Below are 9,045 nucleotides of genomic sequence, written 5' to 3' on the forward strand. Positions count from 1 at the left end.
GCCCGATACTGATCTCCTGGACTCGTACTCGTTGAAATGCCCCGATACCAAACGCCGATACCACACATCATGTGATAAGCGCCATATTCAAACAAAGAAACACCGACAACAGAACAACAGAGAGCAGAATGGAGTTAAGGATGTCTACTACGAAGTATATGTATGCAATGAATATAACGTTAAACATTCAGTATTAACGCCTGTATAGCTGATGTGCGCGAGCTGATAAACAAAGCACGCTGAGTGGATTGAGCGCGCGGCGGCGCAGATGCGCGAGCTTGTCAAGTGAATATATCTTTCTCACAGACATCACTGGAAAGTTTGTAGTTCACATTTACTGTACTGTACATACAGTAGGCGTGTGTGCTCCCCTTTAAATCATGAAATGACACCATATATCATATTACATATTTCGGAATTGTATGACACCATTTTACTTTGTTTCATCATACCCGAATAATTAGTGTAAACTGTGGTTGATGTGTTTAGATTAAGTGTCTGATGAACTGTACATCAATAAATCAACAAACCCGTGCTATAGGCACTGCCATTGATACCGGCTACAGCAAAAATTATTTTACACTACTATTTGAAGCTTCCGCTTTTTGAATGCGGAAGTGTGATAAAGGTCAAGTTATTCAAATGTGTAATTGATTGCTTGTGAAGTGAAAATATGTGTGAATTTTGTGAATCACTTTGTAATCTTTATCTTGTTTTTTATTTAGTTTTGTATTGTCGTTGTTGTTGTTGTTTTTTCAGTTACACAGTACAGTTAAAATAAAAAGTAAAGTTAAAGTTACTAATAATAGAAAAGCAAAGGCTATAATATTTTTTTGTATACCGTTTACTTTAACAGCTCTAATAATTTATTAGAACTGTTTAAGAGACAGTATACTAATGAAGATGGAGAATGTGAGCTCCGTGTGCTCAGGCATTTGTGTTCTCAGAGCGGTCAAAATAAAGGTTCCACTTCCGAAACATCGGCCAAAAAAATAAAAAATTTTATACATCATAAAATTACCGATACATCAACCTTGGAAATATATCATCAACCATAAGACGTGAGTGCAACATCACAGCGCAGGGTTTAGCTCAATTAAGCACCAATGGACCAGCTAATCAATGTCTTTTGGATTACTAGATATTTCCAGGCAGGTGTATTGGGGCAAGTTGGAGCTAAAACTCTACAGGATACTGGCCCTCCAGGAGCAGGACTGGACACCCCTGATGAATGTGAAATAGGTGTTACTATGCAAATCTCAGCAATAATTAATACACTTATGGTTGTGGCATCATAAACAAGCCATTTTTAAGGAGAAAAAATTTGCATTCAGTAGACCAAACTCTTATTACAGGAAAAAGAGGAAGGGAAATCTTGTTTTTCATGACATGACGAATTTGAAATCTTGGGGAATGGCATGAAACTAACGGTAAGCATTTTTATTGGCCTGGACAAATATTTCCTGACAACGTTCCATTACAATGTATTCCAGAAAAATGACCTCATATTTTCATCCATGTATCTCTCTCTCTCTCTCGCTCTCTATCCTCTCCCTCCTGCCTGTTTTTGTGTGTTACTCTGTGGATTTCATCAAATTCTTCTGCTGGATGAGTACAGGGTTGATGGCAATAGAGCGTAGAGATGCCAACTGTCCATCACAGCTGTCAGCATCTCCACTGGTGCCAAAATCAGATGCCGTTCCAGAAGGTCAGAGATACAGTGGACTCTTGGTTCTCAAACAACAGGATTAATTCCTCTTCCAATTTCAGGCTTGTTTAATCACTCAAATCTCTGAACTTCCATCTTTCAGTTCATCTCTTAATCAAAATATCTTGTTCTGTGTCACCACAATGTTCCCTTCCTCATTGAAGTCTGCACCTCTGTTCCAAGACCTAATCAGAAAACCTAGTTGAAAAACTACCAAGACATCATAGGCGCATGCCTGTCGTTTGTTCCAAAAGTTATGTTGCCTTATAACACCTCTCTGTAAGCCAGTTTCTAAGGCAGCAACACTTTATCTCTCATTAGAATACAATCCCACAATATACTGCAGTAAACTCAACATTTCATACAGTACTACATTAATTTTTTATACACTACTGTTCAAAAGTTTAAGTTGGAAAGAACTGAATACTTTTATTCCACAAGAATCCATTAAATTGATTAAAAGTGAAAGAAAATACATTTAAATTGTTGAATACAATTTCTATTCCATGATTCTGTTAATTTTCCAAATAATTATATATAAATTATTCTTTAAATGCTGTTCTTTTAAATGTTCTATTCATCAAAAAAATCCTGAAAGAATTTGCTTCCACAAAAATTGTAAGCAACACAACTGTTTTCAACATTGATTAAAAAAAAAGAAGAAGAAATTTCTAAAGGATGATTTCTAAAAGGATCATGTGATGCTGAAGACTGGAATAATGGCTGCTGAAAATTCAGCTTTTCCCTCAATGAATAAATTAGATTTTTAAAGGTATTAAAATAGAAATCTTTTTAGGCTCAATGCTAAGGATTTTTTTTTAGGGATGCACCAGTATCGGGCCCGATACTGAGCTCCTGTACTCGTACTCGTTAAAATGCCCCGATACCAAACGCCGATACCACACAGCATGTGATAAGTGCCATATTCAGACAAAGAAACACCGACAACAGAACAACAGACAGCAGAATGGAGTTATTAGAGATTAAGGATGTCTACGAAGTATATGTATGCAATGAATATAATTTTAAACATTCAGTATTAACGCCTGTATAGCTGATGTGCGCGAGCTAATGAGCAAAGCACGCTGAGTGGATTGAACGTGCGGCAGGCAGATGCGCGAGCTTGTCGAGTGAATATACCTTTCTTACAGACATCACTGGAAAGTTTGTAGTTCGGTCGGATATGTCAAAAACAAGTAAATAAAACAATGCACAAGTTACTTAACGGGAGGGAGAGAGAGAGAGCGAGAGAGAGAGAGCGCGCGCGCACTTCTGTTGTGTGATCTTTGATGTTCACTCACTTAGCAGATGCATCATTTGGATTCAAACTAAATCGTAAAAATAAGACCATTTATAGGGGCATTCACTATAAACATCATTTATTTTCAACCTTAGGCATACACGACTTTCTGGCGAAAGTGAATCTAGCAGCCTGTGTGAAATGCACTTTACTACTTGTCCCTCTCATTCCGCACCAGTACAAATACGTGCAGCGTTGCGCGTGTTTTGCTTGCTTGAGTGTTTCTGCATCATATGACCCCTTTAAGGCTAAGGGTTGCCCGACTAAGTATTGATAGTAGGGCTGCACGATTAATCGAATACGATTGTCATGTGCATTTTGTTAGTAAAGCCGGTTCTGTAATCAGCAGGAAATCATCATCACGTGCTTTCAGATGGAGCAGAATTTACTACACATAGCCGTAGTTCACTGACAAGTTACGCAAAAAAAACGCAGACGATTTTATTGCGCGATTCTGAAATCGAAGAAATCGTTCGCGATAATGACAGCTGTTTGCATAGCTTCTCAGTGAACTACGGCTCTGTGAAGTAAATGCTGCTCCATCTGAAAGCATGTGAAAATACCACATTTAATAACATATTTTTACTCCAAACTCACTTCATAATGTCAGTCGAGTGTTTGAAATACATCCTTCTGTGAGATGATGTGGCTTCTTACAGAGAATAAGGCACGCAACATATTTCATAGTATTTAAGCAGTGATAAAGGCATTGCATTATAAATATACTTTATTTTAATGAAAATTATAATAATAAGAACTCCGATAAACCGTATATTGCCGTAGTCGTGTGTTTATTAGTCATGTTGAATCAATGAAAGCAGTTGAATCTTCTGTTTATTCAGCTGCAGCGATAAGCATTTTCTGGGTTTCTTCTGCGAGGCGTATTTGGAGTTTCAGCGCGAGAGCGCCCTCTGACCTTTGGATGGAGATTTACTGCTGATCACAGAACCGTGCTTCACTGAAAGATACGCATGACAATTGCAGCTTCGGTCGAATCGCGATCTCGTTTCCATTTCGATTTATCGTGCAGCCCTAATTGATAGTTGTGTAAATACTGTCATACTAACAGCTGTCTGAATACTTTTTGGTTGATTGTAATCCATTACATTCCTTTCTATCAAAGTTATCTAAGATTATCAAGCTGAATTTGTTCTGACACAGTTTAACACAGTTACATTATACATACTCTTTTGGTTTCTGTACCCAATATTTAAAAAATGTACAAATGCAATAAAAATATCGGTATCGGTACTCTGTATCGGCAAGTACCAAAAATAAAAGTATCGGTATCGGGCAAGTACTGGAAAAAGTGGTATCGGTGCATCCCTAATTTTTTTCTACTGGCTTTTTAAGAATTTTTTCTACTGGTTCAAATTTTGATTTGCCCTGCCACTATTTTCACTGGCCCTGTCACAAAAAATAAAATAGTTGTTTTTTATAATTGTTTTTGACTCATTGTTTTTGACGCAGCTGCCCATAGAAAGCAGACAGCAGGGCAGCTCACTGGGTTTTGGAACAGAGCTATTTGTCTCTCTTCACATCTTATTGTACTGCTAAACTGCTAAAAACACATGGCACACCACAGCCCAGCAGTGACAATGCCCTATCAGCCCTCTTTTCAATCACTTCCATCAAATGACTTTCGCTGGCAGTCTCTCAATAGCCATAAACAAGCACATTTCAACCAGTGAGGGCCATAAACCGGATCTGTGGGTGGCAGAATGCACAAGATACACTGAAGCTAGAGCCTCGAGTTATCATTCTGTGCTTTCACTTTGTGCCTCTGACTACAGCCAAATATCCTGATAGGATTTGTTTTCGACCAAACAAGGAACCTAGTCGCACATACCAAAACAAGCAGCAAAACAAATAAGGGAATATTAATTGGAAATGCAATACTGAAGTATAGCAGGGATCAAATATCAATTTAAATTTCTCTAATGTATAAATGGAAATGAGATATGTGAAACACCACAGTTTTGTCGTCATCTTCCCTGAAAGGCTGACCTGCTGACAGTGCTGTAGAACAGAACAATGTCTATTTCTGCTGTACTGCTAAAAATAGTCAAACATTGTGATGTTTACCAGAAATACGACACTGTGACATTCTAGAAGATGTCCTGGATAGTCATTAATTACAAAGACAGAAGTTCTTGAATTAAATTACACAAATTTTCTCCTCATCTAGGCACAAACATCAGAATAAAGCAAAGGGAAATCTTACTGTGGTCAGTAACACACACTGTATACACAAATATATATACTGTATACACACACACACACACACACAACCATTAAACAATTTGAGGTTAGTATGATTTTTTTCATGTTTCTGAATGTTTTTATTTGATCAAACTTGTGAAATATTACAACGGTTTTCTAACTTATTTTAAAATGCAATTTATTTATTTATTGATGGCAAAGCAGCCATACTCCAGTCTTCAGTGTCACATGGTCCTTCAGCAATCATTCTAATAAGCTGATTTGGTCCTCTATTTTTAGGGCCCAAGGATTTTCCTAAGGATTATAATTAGGGCCAAAGCCCTAGATGGCGCAGGGCCCTTTTGCTTCCCTAAGGATTATTTATTTTTTTATTTTCCAACCTTTTGGGTAGTGCTGGGCGGTATACCGGTTCATACCGAATACCGGTGTTTATTTTTGTTATGATATGAATTTTTAAAATACGGCAATACATGTATGTTGCTTAAACAACGTTCGGAACGCGACACTGTTTGAAAGGGGTCCCTTTTCACTGTGGTGAGGGAACAGCTGTATGTGTTACTAAGCATGAAAGTTCCGAAACTGAAGCTGTAGAACTAATAGAACGTGATGACACAGAAGAACTCATCCACAATATCCACATTGACCGCCACAAATATCCACCGCCCCCTGCTATCAGCTCCCGTGTCTCACACACACACACACACAAGCGCGACTTTAGCACTAGATTTAGCAACTTCCAGACCCTTTTAGCGGCTTTTTTCCATAGAATATTCATACTAACAAACCTAGCGACTTTTTGGGATAAACCTTAGCTATGGTTCAGTTGGAAGATTTCCCGCGAACGCGAGGTCTGACTTTCCCGGAGAAGTGTCACCTCTCTCGGCGTCTGTTCTGTGCAGTGAGCGGCAGAGAAGCACCGCAGCCGACTCGTCAATAAATGAGTACAAAACAGCGTTTCCTAGCACCTGTCGCTTACTGATTGTTTGGAATTATAAATATGAGCGTAGTTCGTCTGTTAATATCACATGCACTTTTTTGTTTGTTGTTTTTTTTAGTTTGTTACTCAAACGCAGGCAGTGCGCTGCATGAGACAAAAAAGTAATATAGCCAAAACAACCGCATAGCCGCTCTTTAGTGTAGATGTATGTTGATTTTATCAGACGATGCCGCGATTATAAATGAGAGTGACTCCTGGTTAACATGTAGTAAAAGGGGCCGTGTTTAGTCACTATTTAGTGCGGTATTTTTTGACAATATTCACTCATCATGACAGTAAAATAGGGCATTCTAAGTCAATATACTGCAGTATTTCCTCTCTCAATCAGTAGAAAATATGGTTAACACCCGGTCATGCATGAAAAAAAAAATACCGTCATGTACCGTGAAACCGGTATAATTTTGAAAAATACAGTGATATAAATTTTTGGTCATACCGAACTGATGCTCCAGAAGGAAAAACGGTGCATTAAGAGCCAGGGGTGTAAACTTTTGAACAAAATGAAGATGTGTACATTTTTCTTATTTTGCCTAAATATGATATATTTTCATTTTCTGCCCTTCAGAAAATACTTGCATGTTTCCCAGAAGACAAAATAATTTCAATTTACCCTGATCTTCAGATTCAAAAAGTTTTCACCTCCAGGCTCTTAATGCATCGTGTTTCCTTCTGGAGCATCAGTGAGCGGTTGAACTTTTAGTAATAGTTGCATGTAAGTTGCAGTAAGTCCCTCAGTTGTCCTCAGTGTTAAAAGACGGATTTCAAAATCATACAGTCATTGTTAGAAAGGGTTTAAACACACAAAAAATTATGGAAAACCAAAGAATGTGTGGGACCTAAAGGATTTTTCTGAAGAACAGCAGTCAGTTTAACTGCTCAGGGCAAACAAGGGACCCATGAACAACAAGCGTATGTAAACTTTTGAACAGGGTCATTTTTTTTTTATTCAACTATTATTTTCTCTTGTGGACTATATGCAAACGTCTTTTATGTGAAATACCTTATTCAGGTCAGTACTAAATAAAAAATTACATGGGTGTCATGTAACATTAAAAATTGATAAGTATATAACGTTTCCTTCCCACGGTTATTCAAACGGCGAATGAATTATGTACAGAAATGACATTATCACTAACTTTAATCTATCGCACTCAAAAAAACAAAACTATCGTTATAATCACTGAAGCTGTCTACACTGCGAAATTAATCCCTTAATTACATTTTACGTACATCTGCGCTTTGTTGTTTATGATGAGAGAATTCACGGAATTCAGTCAGCTTTGATTGTTTATAATGCGCAACACTGTAAAAACGCCTAAAATGAAATACGGTGCAACATGAGCAAATCTTAATTTAATGTGCAGTCGACACTTTCTATTCATTTACACTTTGTTAGCAACAGACGTAATAGATTTAATTTGTTTGTGCAGGGGCATTTTTGTCCAATTTAGTGGCATTTTTGCCCCAAGACCCCGTGGCCTAAGGCTAAGCTTTCCCCAGCCTTACACACACTCCGCCTATGCTCGCACTCTTCAGAAATAATCACAGAATATGACAGATCTTGTGTTTTAAAGCCAAACACACAATGAATAATTCACTGAAAATGAGTCTCTGCTCTCTCTGCCATCTCTGATGTAGTCAGCCTGTTTTTTTTTTTACATTAGGACAGTTTTGGACTGATTGTTTGAATGTATTCGCTTGCTGGATCATTGGACTGAAAACTTTCCCAGAGTTTAGAGGCTTTAAAAGACCTGATTGAAATCAGAGAAGCGAAATCAGGTTAAAGTGTTAGAATAGAAAATTCCGCCTATCAGGGATACAGGTTTTGTGCCATTGTAGATGCTCAGTGTGAGAAACTCCGGACTCCCAAGATCATCTTACTGCATGATGTAAATTACATTAATGACGCAATTTCACATGCTTCAGTAATTTGTTTGCATTCAATTATTTTAACGCGTTAAAGATTTTGAATTAATCGCACAAGTTAACGTTGACAACCCTAATTCAGATACATATGTAGACTTTATCAGACTACTTTTTAACAATGTTGAAAACAGTTCTTGCCATGATACTTTTTTTTCAGGATTCTTTGATGAATACTAAGTTCTGTGAACCACTGATTTGATATAGAAATCGTGGCCTAATGGTTAGAGAGTCGGACTTGTAACCCGAAGGTTGTGGGTTCGAGTCTCAGGTCCGGCAGGAATTGTCAGTGGGGGGAGTGAATGGCCAGCACTCTCTTCCACTCTCAATACCACGACTGAGGTGAGACCCTTGAGCAAGGCACCGAACCCCCAACTGCTCCCCGGGCACTGCAGCAATATGGCTGCCCACTGCTCCGAGTGTGTGTTCACTGCTGTGTGTGTCCACTTGGATGGGTTAAATGCAGAGCACAAATTCCGAGTATGGGTCACCATACTTGGCCACATGTCACTTCACTCATTTTGATCAATTTAATGCATCCTTGCTAAATACTAAATTTAAATAAAAAAAAACCTTACTGACTCCAAACTGTAATATGTATATATGAAAATGTATGTGTGTGTGTGTTTTAATTCAGATTTTTTTTTATATGTCCATTACTGAAGAAAATAGAGGGATAATTAGAATCAGTACAAAAAGTGAAATAGTAATTCAGCACTAACATAACAGCAATGCATTCAAAATGTAAGTCTGTCCACACAAGATTTTTTACATGTGGTGTTTACATGCTTTGCTAAATTCAACACTGTAGGCATTACCAGCTCGGCTAATTAAAAGTTCAATTTAAGTTAATAAAAAACAGATGCACAATTAAAATGTATTATGTGTAGTGTT

General features: G+C 37.7%; 1 protein-coding gene across 1 annotated transcript in view; it reads right to left on the bottom strand.

Moving 5' to 3' along the window:
* The window catches only part of LOC107726653 (conserved oligomeric Golgi complex subunit 6), a 61,514-nt gene that overhangs the window by 47,965 nt on the left and 4,504 nt on the right, over window positions 1-9,045 (bottom strand). The window lies entirely within an intron of this gene.

Source organism: Sinocyclocheilus rhinocerous, unplaced genomic scaffold (genome assembly GCF_001515625.1).
Source record: "Sinocyclocheilus rhinocerous isolate Xijiao unplaced genomic scaffold, SAMN03320098_v1.1 scaffold974, whole genome shotgun sequence".
NCBI classification, from domain to species: domain Eukaryota; kingdom Metazoa; phylum Chordata; class Actinopteri; order Cypriniformes; family Cyprinidae; genus Sinocyclocheilus; species Sinocyclocheilus rhinocerous.